An 18,645-nucleotide genomic window follows, 5' to 3' on the forward strand; every position below is an offset into this window, starting at 1 on the left:
GGCCTGTGTACTGACATCACACTTTCAGAATAAACCCATAAACATGTAGCTCTTAAACACTGTCACGCATAGATTATAAATGTCATCATCCTTGACTACGTGAAGCTAAAGATCTACCTGATGGAAACTGTCGATGGAGCGTGTGACTCTTGATCCCAGGGCCATGAGTTTGAGCCCCGTGCTGGTATAGAGTTTACTTAAAAAATAATAAATTATAAAATTACCATCATTTTAAAAATTTCTTCTTTTTTTTTTTAAAGTAGGCTCCATGCCCAGTGTGGAGCCCACTGCAGGGCCTGAACTCATGACCCCAAGATCAAGCCCCAAGCTGAGATCAAGAGTCAGATGCCCAACCAACGGAACCACCCAGGAGTCCCCAAAGAATTCTTTTTTTTTTTTCTTTTAAAGATTTTATTTATTTATTTGACAGACAGAGATCACAAGTAGGCAGAGAGGCAGACAGAGAGAGAGAGAGAGGAGGAAGCAGGCTCCCCGCGGAGCAGAGAGCCCGATGTGGGGCTCAATCCCAGGACCCTGGGATCATGACCCGAGCCGAAGGCAGAGGCTTTAACCCACTGAGCCACCCAGGTGCCCTCCCAAAGAATTCTTTAAACAAAAGTGAAGAAGTGGAAGGAGAAAGAGAAAGGGAAGAGCAAGGGGACTAGTAATCTCATTTTACTTTGTAAGGAATTATGAAATACTCCCAAATGTTGATAGCAAGCAAAAAAGTTCAGGCCTAAAAATAATTTGTAGCTATCAAACCTGGGAGGCAGAATGAGGCAAGGTAATACAGGTGCAGTGTTTCTGAGCCTAACTCTTATGTTTCATAAAGAGCAGGACGTCTAAATGTATGATACATGAATACATACATGCCGCTTAAAAATACTTGTATAATATTATTATTTAGAATTATGGAGTACCCAGCAAGGCAAGAAAAAAGAGATATGGTGGAGAGTGATTTCCTCAAGCATATTCTAGACCAAGGAAGCTACATGAAGCCTACATCTGGGCAATGGGCCTGGGGTTAGGGGAGGAGTTTCTTTCTTTCTTTCTTTTTTTTTTTAAATATTATCATTTATATTTTTTATGTACCTGAATGGCTTTGATAAAAAGGCCAAAAGAGGGCACCTGAGTGGCTCAGTCGATTGAGCATCTGACTCTTGATTTCGGCTCAGGCTGTGATCTTGAGATCCTGAGACCAAGCCATCAAGCCCCACGTCAGGCTCCACACTCAGTGGGGAGTCCGGTTGGGGATGCTTTCTCTCTCCCCTTCTCCCTCTGCCCTTCCCCCCTGCTCGTGTGCTCTCTCTAGAATAAATAAATAAATCTTTTTTTAAATATGCGAAAGCAAAGGTGAGGTAGATCCGATTATAGATGGCCTTATAAAGACCAGGCAAGGAAATTTATACTAGATTTACACCTGATGACGGCGCTGCAACTGGTAGCAAAGAGATGGACTTACCATTTCATAGAAAAGCCCATTAGACCAAATGTCTGGGTAGAAGATGACAGAGGTCAGTACAGAGGACAGTAACGTTTTTTTGGCCTGGGGGGCCTGTAATAGTTGGGATCGGCACCCCCACGTCTGTGTTAAAGTCCTCCCTCCAGGACTCCAGATTGCGCCTGCATTTGGAGGTAAGGCCCTTACAGGCACAATTAAGGTGAACTGAGGTCACCGGGGTGGCTCTAATCCAGTGTGAGTGTGTCCTTCTGTGAGCAGTGAGAGCACCAGCATGTGTGTGGACACAACAAGAAGGCAGCCGTCCGCACACCAAGGAGAGGTCTCAGGAGAAACCAAACCTGCCAGCACCGTGATCTTGGATTTCCAGCCCCTAGAACTGTAAGGGAGCACATTTCTGTCCTTTAAGCTACCTTCATCCTGTTGTTTCTGTGGGTCTTTGCTATGGAAGCCCTGTCAAACTAATACAGAGATGGAGAAAACGGCCTCGCCATGACCTAAGGCAGGACGATGGGAAGGAGGAGTGAGTTTGGGAAGAGAGATACCGTCAAATTATAGTACAAGTGAGCTCGCCACGAGTTTACCCACAGTAAGCAGCGAGGGGCTAACGCCTAAGTGAGGACACAGGCCCTTCTGGCACAGAGGTAGCAGCTGTAGGAGATGGGATTTTGGAGTGAAAGAGCAAAGAGAGGCTGGAGCCCCGGGCTGCAGAAAGGGAGTATCCAGTGGAGGGAGGGCAAAGCGGGGAGAAGCCATACAAAGAGAAGGAACAGCGAGCTAGCAGGATGGAAGCCAAGAACAGAGCATTTGAGGTAGGAAAAAATCTTTTTTTTTTTAATTTCCAGAGAGGTCAAGAGATTGAGAAACCAGAAAAGAATAATGGATTTAGCTAAAAAGAAGTCATTGTTGACCTTTAAGAGAACAGTTTCAGTGTAGCTGTGGGGAAGGAAACCGGATTGCCAAGTATGCAGTGGGTTGAGGCTATGGACAGAGCGGGAGGCAAGAGGCATTGAGGTCAGAGAGGCCCCGGGGGAGAAAGAGCGAGGTGGGAGTGATGGCGGACTATCCAAGGACCCCTTGCGGCTAAACAGGGAAGGAACCAACGGGGTGGGAAAGAGAGAGGAAGAAGGGAAGTCCTCCAAGGTGGTGCAGGAAGGATGGGAGCAGAAGGAACGGATGTATTTTAGGAAGGAGGGAGGGTGAGTCTCCCGGGGAGCGAGGAGGAGGAGGGTGTGGAGATCTTGGGAACTAGGGGTCAGGATAATGGCGGAGCTTGAGACTGATTAGGAAGTTGAGAACTGTGAGGGTCAGGAGGGGCCTGGGGGAAGGAAAGAAAGTCCGTTAGAGAGATTATGAATTTAATAGAAGTCAACAAAAAATCAGTAAGAGACCTCTAGCCGTCGTTAACACCCCATGACCTCAGAGCTTACGCACTTCTAAGAATCAGGAATTCTCGGCTGTCCGGAGCAGTTGACGTAATCTTCCTGTGACCTCAAGAAGATCCTTCCTGAATCATTTTCTGCGACGGAACTGCCATTCCCAGTGTTCTGGAATTCCATCCCACGAGCGGAGGGCCACTTACATACTCCAACGCCTGGCAGAGGCTCTGCGGGGAAGATTTTTAGTACAAAATCAACTAGCCTCTGCTCCAAGCGAAGGATCTAAGTGGTCTGCAAAAGGCAACAGGCTAAAAGCTTCGCAGAGGAATATTCTGCTAAGCAACATTAACGGAGACCTCCGTGCATGGCAGGCGCAGAAAGAGATGAGCGTTGGAAGTGACGATATGAGTCACTGCAGCTTGGCGGCTGGCAGGCCCTCAACGGCTCAACGGTGGCCTCAGCACGTGGGCTCCTTCCCTCTGCTCTGCCAGTCCTCGTTCTGGCTGATTCATGAACCCAAAATGGCTCCTGTGGCGCCCAACCTCTCAGCTACGTTCAAAGGGAGAAAACAGTTGGCGTAAAAGCCTTTGTTCTCCTAGCGCTCCTCTCATCAGGGGAAAAAACATTATTTCCCAGTAGCCCTGCAGTGGCTGTGCCCTCAGATCTCAGTGGCCGTGCAGACAGACCATAGGCCTGGCTACTCTTAGGGTAAGGGAGGCTGACAAAGGCCTGGCCACTAGTGACTTATCCCAAGGGGCGGGTATACCCCCCACAGGAAAACAGTGGGGTAGGTAACTGTCACAGAGAATCTAACCCATACACATAAACGGTTGGTCTTGATTCTGCATCAGATTTTGCTTTCTGGGGTTTTGGGTGTTTTTGTTTGTTTTTTTTATAACTTTTTAAATCTTTCACTCCATGGACTTTATTTTCTTGTGTGGGTGTGAGTGTAGTGTAGGTGGGTGTTTTTCCTAATAAAGTATGAGGAAATACCCATCTGTATTTTTGTTCTAATCATTACTTTTATAAATATGAATTTGTATTTTACATACATTTACATACATGCATATTTAATTACATCACATGTACTCCTCCGTTTCTTTCTTTTTTTTTTTTAAGATTTTATTTATTTGAAGGGCGCCTGGGTGGCTCATTGGGTTAAGCCTCTGCCTTCGGCTCAGGTCATGATCCCAGGGTCCTGGGATGGAGTCCTGCATCGGGCTCTCTGCTCAGCGGGGAGCCTGCTTCCCCCTCTCTCTCTCTGCCTGCCTCTCTGCCTACTTGTGATCTCTGTCTGTCAAATAAATAAATAAAATCTTAAAAAAAAAAAGATTTTACTTATTTGAGAGAAAGAGAGATGACAAGGAAGAGCATGAACAGGGGCAGAGGCAGAGAGGGAGAGAGAGGCAGGCGCCCTGCAGAGTAAGGAGACCGACGCGGGACTCGATCCCAGGACCGTGGGATCACGACCTGAGCTGAAGGCAGAGGCTTAACTGACTGAGCCACCCAGGTGACCCTCCTCTATTCCTTAAGACAGGATGAATGACTCCTTACTAGTGAAATTAGTATATTAACACGATTTCCCTCCTTCTGCTCTTTTTAGTATTTATCTTTATATTTTTTAAATATACTTATTCTCTAATACTTGACTTGTCAGTTTTAAATGATCTATTGTTATCACTGGCTATTAAGAATGATTGAATCAGCACAACTTAAAGGACCTTCCTCTTTCTGTCACTTTTCCTCTCCCTAGAATTGTTCACTACAGACTTTCTGTCTAGTCAAATGGGAATTGGAATATAGGCACTTGGAACTTCCAGTGACGTACAAGGGAGATTTTCTTGCCTGGGAGACTGGTAAGAAGATGGATTTTCACTTTGATAAAGAACTAGATACATGGCCTAGTCGTGAAAGAAGGACTAGCCTCCAGCTCAAGGTTATCCTGCTGACATATACAAGTGTTGGCATCTTACAGTCAGTAGTGTGTGGGACGAAATATTAAGGAAAGTCTAGTAGCAGAGTCTAATATCCAGCATCTAGCATTCAGCATTCATCAAAGGACTTCATCAGTATGAACGTGCAGTTGCCCTCAGATCTGTGTTTTTAAGTAGACTCTACACTCAGTGTGGAGCCCAACATGGGGCTTGAGCTCACCACCCTGCGATCAAGACCTGAGCTGAGATCAAGAGTCAGATGCTCAACCAACTGCTCAACAGAGAGACCCAGACACTCCTCAGGTCTGTGTTTTTAAACACAGATCTTCTTCTGAATGTCTCTCGTAGTTTGGGACCTACGGCTGTCCAACCCCAGAGAGCTATGGAAAATGGGGCAGTCCCTTTGCCCTAAGATTAGATAGTGGGTTTGGATCTCGTTCATGCAGCTCCTGCAAACTTTGACCTTCTGGACTTGCCTAGACCACTCATGCCTCATGTCTCCTCTTCTTCAGCTGACTTCCTAACGTGGGATCTCCTTTCCGTCACATCCCCAGGACCTGCCTCGCCTCTTCAGCCATATATTAGCCCTCCTGGTACTTGACCTCTTACCTTCCTGCCTGTTAGTGTCTACCAGGCCCCGCCTGGGTAGCCACCCTCTCTATCCTCTCCTCACTGGACCAATCCTGCCCCATTGCTGCTTCCATCCCATCCCACACAGGCACTTCGTTGGAAAGTCAAAAAATGGGAACACTGCTCGGAAAACCAAGGAGGAAGAGTGTGTGCCTGGGGAAAGTTGTCTAAAATTAACGGGCACACTTTTTCTCGAAAGGCTCAGAGAGTAAATAGTTGAGACTTTGCAAGCCACGCGGTCTCTGTCAGAGGCACTCACTTCTGCTTTGCAGGAGGAAAGCGGCCACCCTGCTACGGTAGCTTCCAGTAAAACTTCATTTACAGACGCTGAAGTTTGAATTTCATTTCGTGTGTCATGAAATATTGTCCTTTTGGTCATTTTTTTCTTCCATTATTTAAAAAATGTTAAAAAAAATGTAAAAACCATTCTGAACTCATGGATTATTAAAAAAAAAGAAAAGACAACAGGACAGACGTGGCCCATGGGCCATTCTTTGCCACTGTCTGCTCTATGAGACTGAATGTCAAACACGGAGCTGGGACCAATGAGAATCCTAACGGACATGGGTTCTGTGGTTCTGTTTATTGAATGAGAAGGCATGTGATATCCTCAAAGAGCTCTAGCTACAGAATTATTTATTGAAAGAGTCCTGTATCTCAGTGGGATCTTACCACTGCCCTAAGTTCAGTAATACCTAAACACCGGAAAATGGAAAAAGAAGGAACATGTGGACACCCAATTCCCCACAGTTCTTTGTTTTTCTTTTCAAATTGACCAGAAACACAGGAGAGACTGGCAGATAACAGCCTTCTTTTGTTAAATGGCCTCATCTAACTTATTTAGCCTGAAGAAAGCCAGTATTTCTGGTGTCCTAAGTACCCAAAATATTAGAGAACTGTTCTTAGTCTGATTGTGTTTGTTTGTTCCTTGCTAGTTTAGAATCAAAAACTGAGCTGAATATTTTAACATGGATTTTACTTGGAAAATGTCAAATCTTTAATTAACAAGCTTTTTTTAATTTTTTATTTATTATTTAGTTGACAGAGAGAGAGAGAGATCACAAGTAGACAGAGAGGCAGGCAGAGAGAGAGAGAGGGAAGCAGGCTCCCTGCTGAGCAAAGAGCCCAATGCGGGACTCGATCCCAGGACTCTGGGATCATGACCTGAGTCGAAGGCAGCGGCTTAACCCACTGAGCCACCCAGGCGCCCCTAATTAACAAGCTTTTTTAAGGTATAATTTTTGTGATTATAGTAATCGCTGGGATGATATCGAGCAGATCATTAGCCATACATCCATTGTTTTACTCAACATCACACATCAGGCTTTTTTTTTTTTAATAAACTTATTTTAGCATACTTTTATAGTTACAAAAAGTCACAAAGATTACAGAATTCCTACTAATTCTCTTCCACTTCCCCCAATGTTAAGACTTCACATCACTGCAATGCAGCTGCCAATATGAGAAACACTGGTATGCTACCATTAACTAAACTCTGGGCTTCTTTTCAGACTTCACCTGGGCTAGACTTTTTTATTTTTTTTTTAAGATTTTATTTATTTATTTGTCAGAGAGAGAGAGAGAGTACAAGCAGGGGAGTGTCAGGCGGAGGGAGAAGCAGACTCCCCACCAAGCACGGGGCCCAATGTGAGAATGGATCCAGGACTCTGGGATCATGACCTCAGCTGAAGACCGACACTGAGCCCACTGAGCCACCCAGGCGTCTGTGTGCTACGCTTTTGATAATCAGACTGAAATAAATTATTACGATGGTGCTACCATTTTACAACAATAGGTTAACAACTAGTTTAGTCTTTAGTTAGACTAAAAGTATATTATAATCCCAGGATATATACCTTTTTAAACTATTCCTTCCTCTTAACTGCTTTAGTGAATTCAAAAAAATCAGCCTGGTCAAGATTATTTTATTATTAAAAAGGTCCGAATGGGATCCCTAAGCTAGGTATTCGAGAGTATTCTATACGTAAAAGGGAATGGAAAATTAAAAAGGCAACGGTTTTATTTTAAAAAGCCAACCAAGACCAAAACCAATGCATTTGTGACTTCCTATTAACATCAGCTGTTTTACTTCTGTTAAATCTGCAGCGGCCACAGTTTTGCCACATTTGGGAAATAACAGAAAATTAAAAAGGAAACTTGCTTTTTAAGCTAGTTCCTTTTTTTAAGCTCGTCTTTCCCAATGATAAACATATATTGCTTATTAAGGGTCATCTTACATGCTAGTTTATTTTCTGCATTTTGTTGATTTAAACATCCAAATTTCTTACTCCACTTAAAAAAAAAAAAAAACGCCCCAGTCCAGGGCTCGGCGCGCTTCCTCTCTGGTTCCGTACCTGAGGCGTGAGTGCGCCCCCCCCCCCCCCCCCCCCCGGGTCACGGTCACCTCTGCAGGGCTTCCTTCTCAGCACGACTGCAGCCTCAGTCCCCAGGGGAAGGGAACATCGGCCTCTCATTCAGGGTAGCAGAGGGAGTTAGTTGAACAAGCTCTTCCCTTTTGATGCTAAGAGGATTAGGTGCAGTCCTTTCCAGCAAAACAGACTCATTAGCTCTGTGAAGCATTAAGACCAAAATCCACGTGCACTGTGTGTATTTAACTTGTTAATGGGGTTTCAATCGTCAACTTTGAATTATCTGTTGGGGGTGATGGGGAGACAGAACTTTATCATGGACCAACGACATCCTGCAACTTTGTAATCGAGAAAGACAGTATTTGTTCTGCTGTAATCTCCACCAAATCTTTCCCCTATGCCTCGAACACACAAAATAATTTTTGCTTTTTACCTGCATTCCTTCCTCTGAATAGTTCTGGGTATAGTTTCTCAGTAAACATGCGAAGGCCAGAAGACAGAAGATTGGAAGGACAAAAGGAAGGAGCAGTGAGTAGTTAAAGAGCCAGACAGTCTCATGGGTTCTCCCATAGGAAGCAATTTCTCTCCATCTTCTGGTGCCTGATAGGCCTTTAATAAGAGACAAAATCTCCTGGTTCTTAGTTTGAGATGAAGGATGGAGCTGGGGCCATTTAGAATGCCCGTGTTCAAGGGCCAAGCAGAAAGGGGAGTTGGGGACGCCTGGGTGGCTCAGTGGGTTAAGCCTCTGCCTTCAGCTCAGGTCATGATCTCAGGGTCCTGGGATCGAGCCCCGTATTGGGCTCTCTGCTCAGCGGGGAGCCTGCTTCTCCCTCTCTCTCTGCCTGCCTCTCTGCCTACTTGTGATCTCTCTCTCTCTCGAATAAATTTTTTTTAAATCTTTTTTTTTTTTTAAAGATTCTATTCATTTACTCAACAGACAGAGATGACAAGTAGGCAGAGAGGCAGGCAGAGAGAGAGGCGGGGAAGCAGGCTCCCCGCTGAGCAGAGACCCCCCCCACACACACATGGGGCTCAATCCCCGGGATTGACCCCGGGACCATGACCTGAGCCAAAGGCAGAGGCTTTAACCCACTGAGCCACCCAGGTGCCCCTAAAAAGAAGTCTTTAAAAAAGGGGGGGGGATTGGTGAAGGGTTCTGAGCAGGGCCAGGCAGAAGAGGAAGGCACAGAAAGAACAAAAGTGTCACGAACACTTACACATGGGTCGTTAAAAAGAAAAAGTATCTGCACAGAGACAGACATGGCAAGATGTTGACAGTTGCTGAATCTAGGTAATGGGCACACAGGCTTTCATAGTATTACGCTTTCAATCTTTGTGTACATACATAATTTTTCAAAATAAAAATGATGTGAGAAATATGTGGATAGGCCATATATGTTTGACATTTTTCTTTTTTTTTAAGATTTTATTTCTTTATTTGACAGACAGAGATCACAAGTAGGCAGAGGGGCAGGCAGAGAGGAGGAAGCAGGCTCCCCGCCGAGCAGAAAGCCCAATGTGGGGCTCGATCCCAGGACCCTGGGATCATGACCTGAGCCGAAAGCAGAGGCTTTAACCCACTGAGCCACCCAGGCACCCCTGTTTGACATTTTTCTTTTAAAAATATTGGGAGGGAGCACCTGAGTGGTTCAGTCGGCTAAGTGTCTGACTTGATTTTGGCTTAGGTCATGGGCTCAGGCTGGTGGGATTGAGCCCCACGGTGAGCTCCTCACTGGGCGTGGAGTCTGCTTCAGATTTGTTCTCTCCCCCTCTGTACCTCCCCCAACTCTCTGAATAAATAAATAAATATTGGGAGATTTCCAAATATGATGTAAACATAAAACCACAACTGAAACCTTATGACTAAATGTTCACAGTCATATAAAAGGGAAAGCAGATCATTGATGGGTTTTGTCCCAGTTACTTTGGTGCTTCTATTAGCCAAGAGAAAAAGGTCATAATGTTTTCATGCAATATGTACTTGGTTCTTCAAATAACAACTGTGACAAGTAGCAGAAAGAATTAAAGAATGCTACATGTGTAATCCCTTTGAAACACCAACATTTTGGGTTGTACGTAATTAAAGAAATGTCTAAATCACTTTCTGAAATAATGTAGTAGCCAGGATGGAAAGGAGGCCTTCAGTGGGCACAGGAGTGCAGATTAGAAGAAAAACAGAAACACAAAGAACTATTCAATGTTACACAACTTCTCTATGGTGCCTTGAATTAAATCCAAGAAGAAAAATTAACACACTCCCCTATTTTTGGTGAACAACGCATGTAACGCTTAAATGACCTTTCCCTCTGGGTTTTACCTGATTTTTTTTTATTTTAGCCTTTCTAATTTTTTACCTAAGAGAAGGCGGACTTAGCACTTTTATACGTATGTCATCAATGCAGTATTTCTTGGAATTGCAGGAAGATTCATATTCTCTTTTTTTAAAGATTTTATTTATTTATCGAGAGAGAGAGAAAGAGTGTGTGCACAAGCAGGGAGGAGGGGCGGAGGGACAGAGAGAAGCAGACTCTCTGCTGAGCAAGGAACCGGATGGGGGACTCCATCCCAGGACCCCGAGACCATGACCTGAGCTAAAGGCAGATGTTTAACTGACTGAGCCACCCAGGCACCCCAAGATTCATATTCTTCACAGCTAATCCAGCAGGGGCTGGAGCTCCTGCTAGGCCAACCCCAGATTTCTCTGGGTATTTCGTGCATCAGGGTATGTAACAGTCTCACTCATGTCGGTTGCCAAAACCATCCCCTCCACCCCGTACCATTTCTGCAAAATACTGTCAACCTGGTCAACAGAGAGAATTAAATCCATTCAGACATTTTCAAAAATACTTGTCAAATGTTTCTAAGAATACCTCGATTAGATCTAAAATACCAGGGGCAGGCAAGAGAGCCGCCCCTGCCCCACTGTACATCTCACTAGCCATCCTCTGCTTACTGGAATGTTTTAGCTGTCTGCTTGTTTGTGGTTGTGCCATTGATTTTGTTTGTTTACTTATTTTGGAAATCTTCAAAGAAACAGGACAGCAGAGATAATGAATGGGTAACGAAGGGAAAAGAATGGGTATAATAAAACACCACCTACCCCTCATCTGCTTTCAAACAATTAGCAACATTTCCCGGGCCTGTTCCATGTGCGCCCCACATTGTGTTATTTCTTCTTCTGGAGCGTTTTAAAATAAATCTAGATACACATCGTATCATCTCACTTACAAGTATAAGGATACTTTCTAAAGATAAGGGCTTTTTCTTTTTTTAAAATATGCCAACAGCATCATCATCACTCCTAACTAAATTTAGATAGTGACTCCTTATTAGCATATATTTTGGAGTAAAGTATTAAGTTCCCAGTAATTCTCAATAGTCACACATAGTTTTGGTTGAATTTTCTTATATTCTTAATTGGCCTTCTAAAGACTGAACTAATATAATACTGAAGAAATAAATGTCGATATTTGCTATGGGCTGAATGTTTGCATCCCCAGAAATCCATATGTTGAAACCTAATCCCCAAAGTGATGGAATCTGGAGGTGCAGCTTTTGGGAGGTGATGAGGTCATGAGGGTAGACTACCCATGAATGTGATTGGTGCCTTATAAAAAGATCCCAGAGGGGCGCCTGGTTGGCCCAGCTGGTAGCCCATGGGATTTTGATCTTGGGGTCACGTTTGAGCCCCTTGTTGGGTATAGAACTTACTTTTTTTTAAATGATCTATGAATACTTTTTTTTTTTTTTTTTTTGAGAGAAAGAGTGAGTAAGAGAGCACAAGCCAGGGAAGGGCAGAGGCAGAGGAAGAAGGAGACTCCCCACTGAGCAGGGCGTCTGACACGGGGCTCAGTCCCAGGACCCAGGGACTGTGACCTGAGCTGAAGGCAGACGCCTAACTGACCAAGCCACCTAGGCATCCCTGAGTACTTTTTTTTTGGCAAAGTATTTATTTTTAGAAATATCCACACCCAACGCAGGGCCCAAATTGACGACGCCAAGATCAAGAGTCACAGGCTCTTCTGACGGAGTCAGCCAGGTCCCCAGACTACATCACAACAGCCGCAGCTACAGCGGGCCCTGGAGAGCTCCCTTTGCCCCGTCCAGATGTGAAGACGCACATGAATTAGGAAGCAGGTTCTCAGCAGACACCAAATCTGCCTGCACTTGATCTGGGGCTTGCCACCCTCCCAATCCGTGAGAAGAAAATTTCCATCTTTTCTAAGCCACCCAGTCTGTGGTATTCTGATGCAGCAGTCTGAAGTACAGTGAGATAAGACTCAGGAACGGCCTTTAAGAAACTGAAGTTCAAGGGCACCTCGCTGGCTCGGTGCACAGAGTGTATGACTCTTGATCTCAGTGTTGAAAATTCAAGCCCCGTGATGGGTGTAGAGATTACTTTAAAAAAATGGAATCTTTAGGGGTGGCTGGGTGACAAAGTCGTTGAGTGTCTGGCACGGTTTTTGCTCGTGTCATGATGTCAGGGACTGAGCCCACTCAGGCTCCACGCTCAGCACGAAGTCCGCTTGGGATTCTCTCTCCCTCTCCCTGCCCCGCCCCCCTGCGCGTGCTCTCTCTCCCTGTCCAATAAACAAACAAATCTTAAAAAAAACCCTGAAGTTCAACAGGAAGGGTTGCAATAAAAGATAAATAATAGCACTGTGTGCAGAAAAGAATAAACAAGGGAGAGTTTTAGGTAAAATCTAAAAAAATATGTGATAATATTGGCAAAAGTATGGTAAAACAAGTATTGTCATAGCTTATTCGTGGGCATGCAGATCGGTTAGCGTGCCAGCCAGATGGCGCGTTGAGAGAGTAACTGAAGGAAGTTTGGGGAAAGGATGATTTATAGATGTGCTCAGAGCTGGGGCCCCGGCAAGGGCTGGAGAAGCTCCAAGGCCGAGCAGCAGCGGAAGTGGCAGCTGGGCCCTCGCAGAGCCGGGGGAGGGGGTCTGACTGAAACAAGGCGCAAGGGGTCGGGGAGGAAGCCTGGGGCTCCTTCCCTCCACCCTGCCATCCCGCGCTTGTTTCCCACAGGGAGCCGGACTGGAAGTCGGTGGGTGAAGACACGGACACAGTTCTGCAGAGGTCCGCCTCCGAAGGCACAGAGCAGAGCGGAGACAGGGGTGTGTATCTGTCTAGAGGGGCAAGCAGAGGACCCGACACGGAGACAAATCAGTGCTATCTCCCAGTTTTATTTTTATTCATTAATTTTTTTTTAGATTTATTTATTTATTTATTTGACAGAGAGAGATCACAAGTAGGCAGAGAGGCAGGTAGAGAGAGTGAGAGGGAAGCAGGCTCCCTGCCGAGCAGAGAGCCCAATGTGGGACTCGATCCCAGGACCCTGAGATCATGACCTGAGCCGAAGGCAGCGGCTTAAACCACTGAGCCACCCAGGCGCCCCATTCATTAATTTTTAAAGATTCCATTCATTTATTTGACAGAGAGCGAGAGAGCACACAAGCAGGGGGAGTGGGACATCACGGAGAAGCAGGCTCCCGGATCAGATGAGGGCCCGATGCTGGGCTCGATCCCAGGACCCCAGATCATGACCCTTACCCGACTGAGCCACCCAGGAGCACCCCATCTACTGGTTTTAAATGAACACCTTCGGATCTAGCAATTTTACTTCTGAGAACTCACCTTGCAGAAAATCTCAAATGTAAATCAAGTTGGAAAATTTAAAAATACCAGTATTTTGTCTTTGTCGAGAGCTTGCCACATATGAGGGACCGAGCCAGACGTTTTTCATCTCATCCTCCCAAGAACCCCACGAGTTCCGCACGATTACTACTGCCATTTTACACTTAAGGAGATTACAGTTCCGAGAAGCTAAGACAGAGCCACAGAGATAATCAGTGACAGTACGTGGACTTAACCGCAGTCACTCCAACCCGGGTGTCCAAGCTCTAAGGAAATCCAGGACAGCATTGTCTGCTAAAAAAAAAAGCCTGAATACAACCTCAGTGGGACGTGGAGACAAGCTCATCAATACAACGAAATACCATGTGGCTTAAAGATGAATAGAGCCGTCTCCAGGTGCTGCTATGGAAAGATACATCGTATGTGGGGGAAAACAAAGATGCAGAACATTGTGCCCACTGGTACACACACATGGAAGGTATGAAGGAAACTGCATAAGGGTTGTCTTCTGGTTACCAGTCTTTTAGTTCTGTATTTCCATATACATATGTTTTTTTAATAAATATGTGATTTTAATATATGTTATCTTTCAATATATATGTGATTGAATAAAAAGGCACACATACAGGGAAACATGTACAGTGTCCCAAACTGAACAATGACGGTGAACAGTAATAGAACACTCATCTAAATGGTTTTTTTTAAGGTTTTATTTATTTATTTGAGAGAGAGCAGAGTAGAGTGAGTGAACGAGAGAGAGAGAGAGAGAGAGAGAGAGTATGGGACGGGGGGTTGGGGGGGGAGGGCAGAGGGACAAGCAGAGTCTCTGCTGAGCAGGGAGCCCCACCTGGGGATCCATCCCAGGACCCTGGGATCACAGCCTGAGCCAAACGCAGATGCTCAACTGACTGAGCCACTAATCTGAAGGTGCCCCTAATCTAAAGGTTTTATACATATTATCTCTGAATATTCAAAAGAACCCTATAAAATGGGTATTACTATTACCTTCATTTTTAAAAGGGAGGAACAGAGGAAAATGGATACAAAAAGATTAAGTTATTTGTCCAAGGTCACCCAAAGCAGCAGAGCTAGGATTTGAACACTAGTTCACCATCGAACTCCAGAGCCAGGGCTCTCATTCTAACGTCTTAAAAAATGATCATTTTTGTTTCTGATAATTTGGCTTAACACAGTAGCTTTTCCAACATTTACGCCGTAGAGCTACAGAACTAGTTCATTTAATGCATAAGCAATCGTCTACATTTTCTGTTTGCTTGATGGGTTGCTACCAAGGCTGGTCTCCTCCTCCTTCTATATGTACAAAATCTTTTTTATTTATTTTTAATCACAGTGATTTTTTTAAAGATATTTATTTTTAAGTCATGTCTACACCTAACCTGGGCCTCAAAGCCACAACCCTGAGATCAAGAGTCACATGTTCTACCCACTGAACCACGCAGGCACTCCAACAACAAAAACATTTTTTTTTAAACCTAAAAACATCTTGGGGGCACATATTGGCTCAGCTGTTAAGCATCTGCCTTCTCCTCAGGTCATGATCCCAGGATGCTGGGATCAAGCTCTGCATCGGGCTCCCTGCTCGGCGGGAAGCCTGCTTCTCCCTCTCCCACTCCCCCTGCTTGTGCTCCCTCTCTCACTGTGTCTCTCTGTCAAATAAATAAATAAAAATCTTAAAACAACAACAACAACAACCTCAAACCTAAGAACATCTCTTTACATGTATTCTAGTTAAAATATCAACCTGTTGGTTCGGCATCAAGACTGCAGCCTGTAGGGACAGCGGTGAATCTACCCGGGCTGGAATCCCTTCCCAGCTTGAGGCTAATCTTTAAGTCTGATGAGCACAACTCCTGTGCTGACGGGGAAATGACTGACGAAGTTGCTACACTGCATGGTGCGTGATGGGCAGATCTGCGAGGCACCACCTGGACAGGCCGACTCGGATACATTAACAACACAGTTTGTATGGTCTCAACTGCTGACTCATCTGTCCCCATTTCTTTATCCTGTCCCCAAGGACAACATGCTAGGTTTTGCTCATCACTTTGCCGGAATTACCGGTTTTATTCCGTTGACTTAGCACTCTAATTGCGTCTCTGTCACGACCCCCTTTTTAAAGAGGGTCTGGCTTGAAGGGACCTGTTTACAGGACACGGTGGCCTTCTGTGCCCATGTCATTCTTACAGACGACTCTGGGAACCACTCGTGGAGTGCTGTGCTCACAATATGACCAACAATTTAAATTTCAAATTTACGAGTTCCTGTTTTGAGAATTAAACTTTCCTTTTTTTTTTTCCCCCAAATTTGAGATGTGTTTCTTTGCCCAGTCTTTGTTTCTCCTCATGTGGCCTCTGATTTCCCAAGGACCAATCACGACGACTCAGAGGGTTTGGGCCGATTTCCATGTTATCCTATTTTGTATAGTTCTAGACGCTTGGATGCCTTTTAACCCCTGTGTGATCACCCGGCGCTCTGACACACTCTTACCGGGCTTCAGTTCTTTCCTTTGTTAAAACTTTGCAGATTACTACAAATGTTGTTTTACAAAGGAGGTAAAGAGACATCCAGGGCTGTTTTCCTGGCTTATTGCTGTCTCTCGGCATTTATGCTAATTCCATCAAAGCGGCAGAGAATACTGCTCTTCCTTTTTCTTTTTTAAAGCCAAATACGCTTTTACCAGCCCTTTCGCTGCGGGAGGGGTGGGAGGCCTGGACAGAGTCTCCCTGCTGTCCTCTCCACCCTGCTGCCCACCTAGAGGAGCCGACCAGCGGCCTGGGGTACTCTGCTTGTCGGACAGCTCATCTGGGCACGCCTCTGCTCCCGCTGCCCCGGTGCCCTCCAGGCAGGTATGACATTGCTATTTCTCTCTTCTCTGTTTGCAGAGAACCTCAGGCCGTCTCAGCTCTGGCTTAAGCAGAAAGATGTAGGTCCTGAGCCTGAGCTGTGTCCTGCGACCCGAGCAGAGAGCTGCAAAGGCCATTAGGGGAACCGCGTGCAGATGAAACGCAGCCGGTATTAGTTTCTTTACGCAGCTGACTCGTGCTGAGAACTTACAAGGAGCAGAGAGGGTTGGGCTGAGGTTTGGCAGCCCAGGGGCCTCCTCCAGGACTTGCTTCATGAGCGAGCCCCAGCAGTTGCTCGGAGCGGCCCTGTGCTCGGTTTTTACACCGCTCGTACCATCCTGAAGTTAGGAGCAACGTTCTGTAACTCGGGGGCTCTCGCGAGCATCTTGCCGTGGACCGGCCCACAGGATGCTGCCAGTCCTGACCCAGGCCTCGCTGCTCACGGAAACTTTCAGCTTCTGAGCGGGAGGAGAGAACTCTAGGGTAACAATGTGTCCTCCTTCTCCACTGAAGTCAACAGAAAAAGCAATTCGAAGCTTTGGCAAAAGCGGTCTTCGGCCTCCACTGGGTCCTGAATCCGTGTTTCCTCTCTCTTCTCTGCACAACTCTAATCATTTCTATTGTCCCTAAGAGCATTTCATGGGGCTCCAGGCTCTTGGCAAGTCCCTAGACCTTTCTGAGGAAAGTTATCCCAAACACAGAGTTTCTACATAAAATGTCTGTGGTTTGTGCTCTCTGCCAGAAGCCAGCCCTGCTGTCCAGGCAGGAGCCCAAGGCAGCCAGGGCAGAAGGAGAACCTCCAAGAGGAGAGTGCGGTGACTCCCTTCCCCGTGGGGAGGCTCATGCCAAGGAATACTGGTGGACACAGCCCGTCAGGCGCTGCCCTCTCTAGGGCCCACCCATGCTTAGGTGCACTCAGAAGAGCCTCAGAAACTCAGGTTATCTGGGGCACCTGGCTGGCTCAGTCAGTGGAGCGCGCAACTCTTGATCTCAGGGTCGTGAGTTCGAACTCAGCATTGCGGGTAAGATCACTTAAAACTAAAATTAAAAAATAAAACCCCAGGGCTCCTGGGTGGCTCAGTGGGTTAAAGCCTCTGCCTTCCACTCAGGTCATGATCCCAGGGTCCTGGGATCGAGCCCTGCACTGGGCTCTCTGCTCAGCGGGGAGCCTGCTTCCTCCTCTCTCTCTCTCTCTGCCTGCTTCTCATCTCTGTCAAATAAATAAATAAAATCTTAAAAAAAGAAAATTAAAAAAAAAAAAAAAAAAAACCCCTCGGGTTATTCACTCAGTTCTCAGAGGTCTGTTGCTATCTCAGCTTTGGAAGTGCTGAGGCCCAGAGTGGCTGGTCAGCGGCTGAGGGGGCTCCTACACCATTACTGGGCCCTGCACGTACCGCCATGTGTGTTTCCTCGCAGTGTATGTGAGCCTCAATGGTCCCCCACGGGGGCAAGTCTGCATCAGCTTCCCCTCTCTCCTGGGGGTCTTGCTCCTACCCACCTCTCCTCCGTAGCAAGCCTGCCCCTTGCTAGGCCTCGTTTCGGCCTTTCCTTCTGCCCCAGGGAAGCATGTCTGCCTGGTCGACCTAGGGGGACAGGACGGTGTTACAGGACACCCTCGTGCGGGCCCCTGAGCGGACTGCATAGCTGTCCAAACCAAGTAGCTGGTCTTCGAACCTCACCGCCGGCTGGAGATTCTAAACAGCATCACATAAAATACCACCCGCCCCCAGCCAAACAATCTTTAACTGGTTACTTCCAAACAACTGTATCAGTTACCCTTGGGTTTTCCTAATACAGATGTACAAACTTGAAATGAGCACTTCTTACTATTCCTTTAATAACCACTGTCCTCTCCAAGTGGGTATTCGGGGAACCCTCCAGTTACGTGGCTGGCATCCCACACACCTACCGCAACCACACAAGGCTGGTTTGGAGAGCACGTGCCCAGGGGAATCACGGTTCACTTCGGGTACAGTGCCTGTATCCAGCCCCTGCTGTACCGTATTTTTGCTTTTAAATACTAAATTGAGAAAAAAAAAAGTGATAGCACAGTAATTATAAATATAGGTGCCTGGGTGGCTCAGTCAGTTAAGTGTCTGCCTTTGGCTCAGGTCATGATCCCGGGTCCTGGGATCGAGTCCTGCATCAGGGAGTCCTGCTGAGCAGGGAGCCTGCTTCTCCCTCTGCCTGCCACTCCCCTTGCTTGTGCTCTCTCTCAAAAAAATAAAAATCTTAAAAAAAAATTATACAAGGTGCCTGGGTGGCTCAGTTTATTGGGCAACTGCCTTTAGCTCAGGTCATGATCCCAGAGTCCTGGGATCGAGTCCCACATCAGGCTCCCTGCTCCATGGGGAGTCTGCTCTC

At 46.1% G+C, this 18,645-nt stretch overlaps 1 long non-coding RNA gene across 1 annotated transcript in view; it reads right to left on the minus strand.

The window, feature by feature from the left end:
- The window catches only part of LOC123942626, a 49,257-nt gene that overhangs the window by 11,062 nt on the left and 19,550 nt on the right, over window positions 1–18,645 (minus strand). Inside the window, exon 3 of the long non-coding RNA XR_006818442.1 lies at window positions 2,894–3,065. This is a non-coding gene — a long non-coding RNA (uncharacterized LOC123942626). The remainder of the gene's footprint in view (window positions 1–2,893; window positions 3,066–18,645) is intronic.

This window comes from Meles meles, chromosome 5, assembly GCF_922984935.1.
Source record: "Meles meles chromosome 5, mMelMel3.1 paternal haplotype, whole genome shotgun sequence".
Lineage (NCBI taxonomy): Eukaryota > Metazoa > Chordata > Mammalia > Carnivora > Mustelidae > Meles > Meles meles.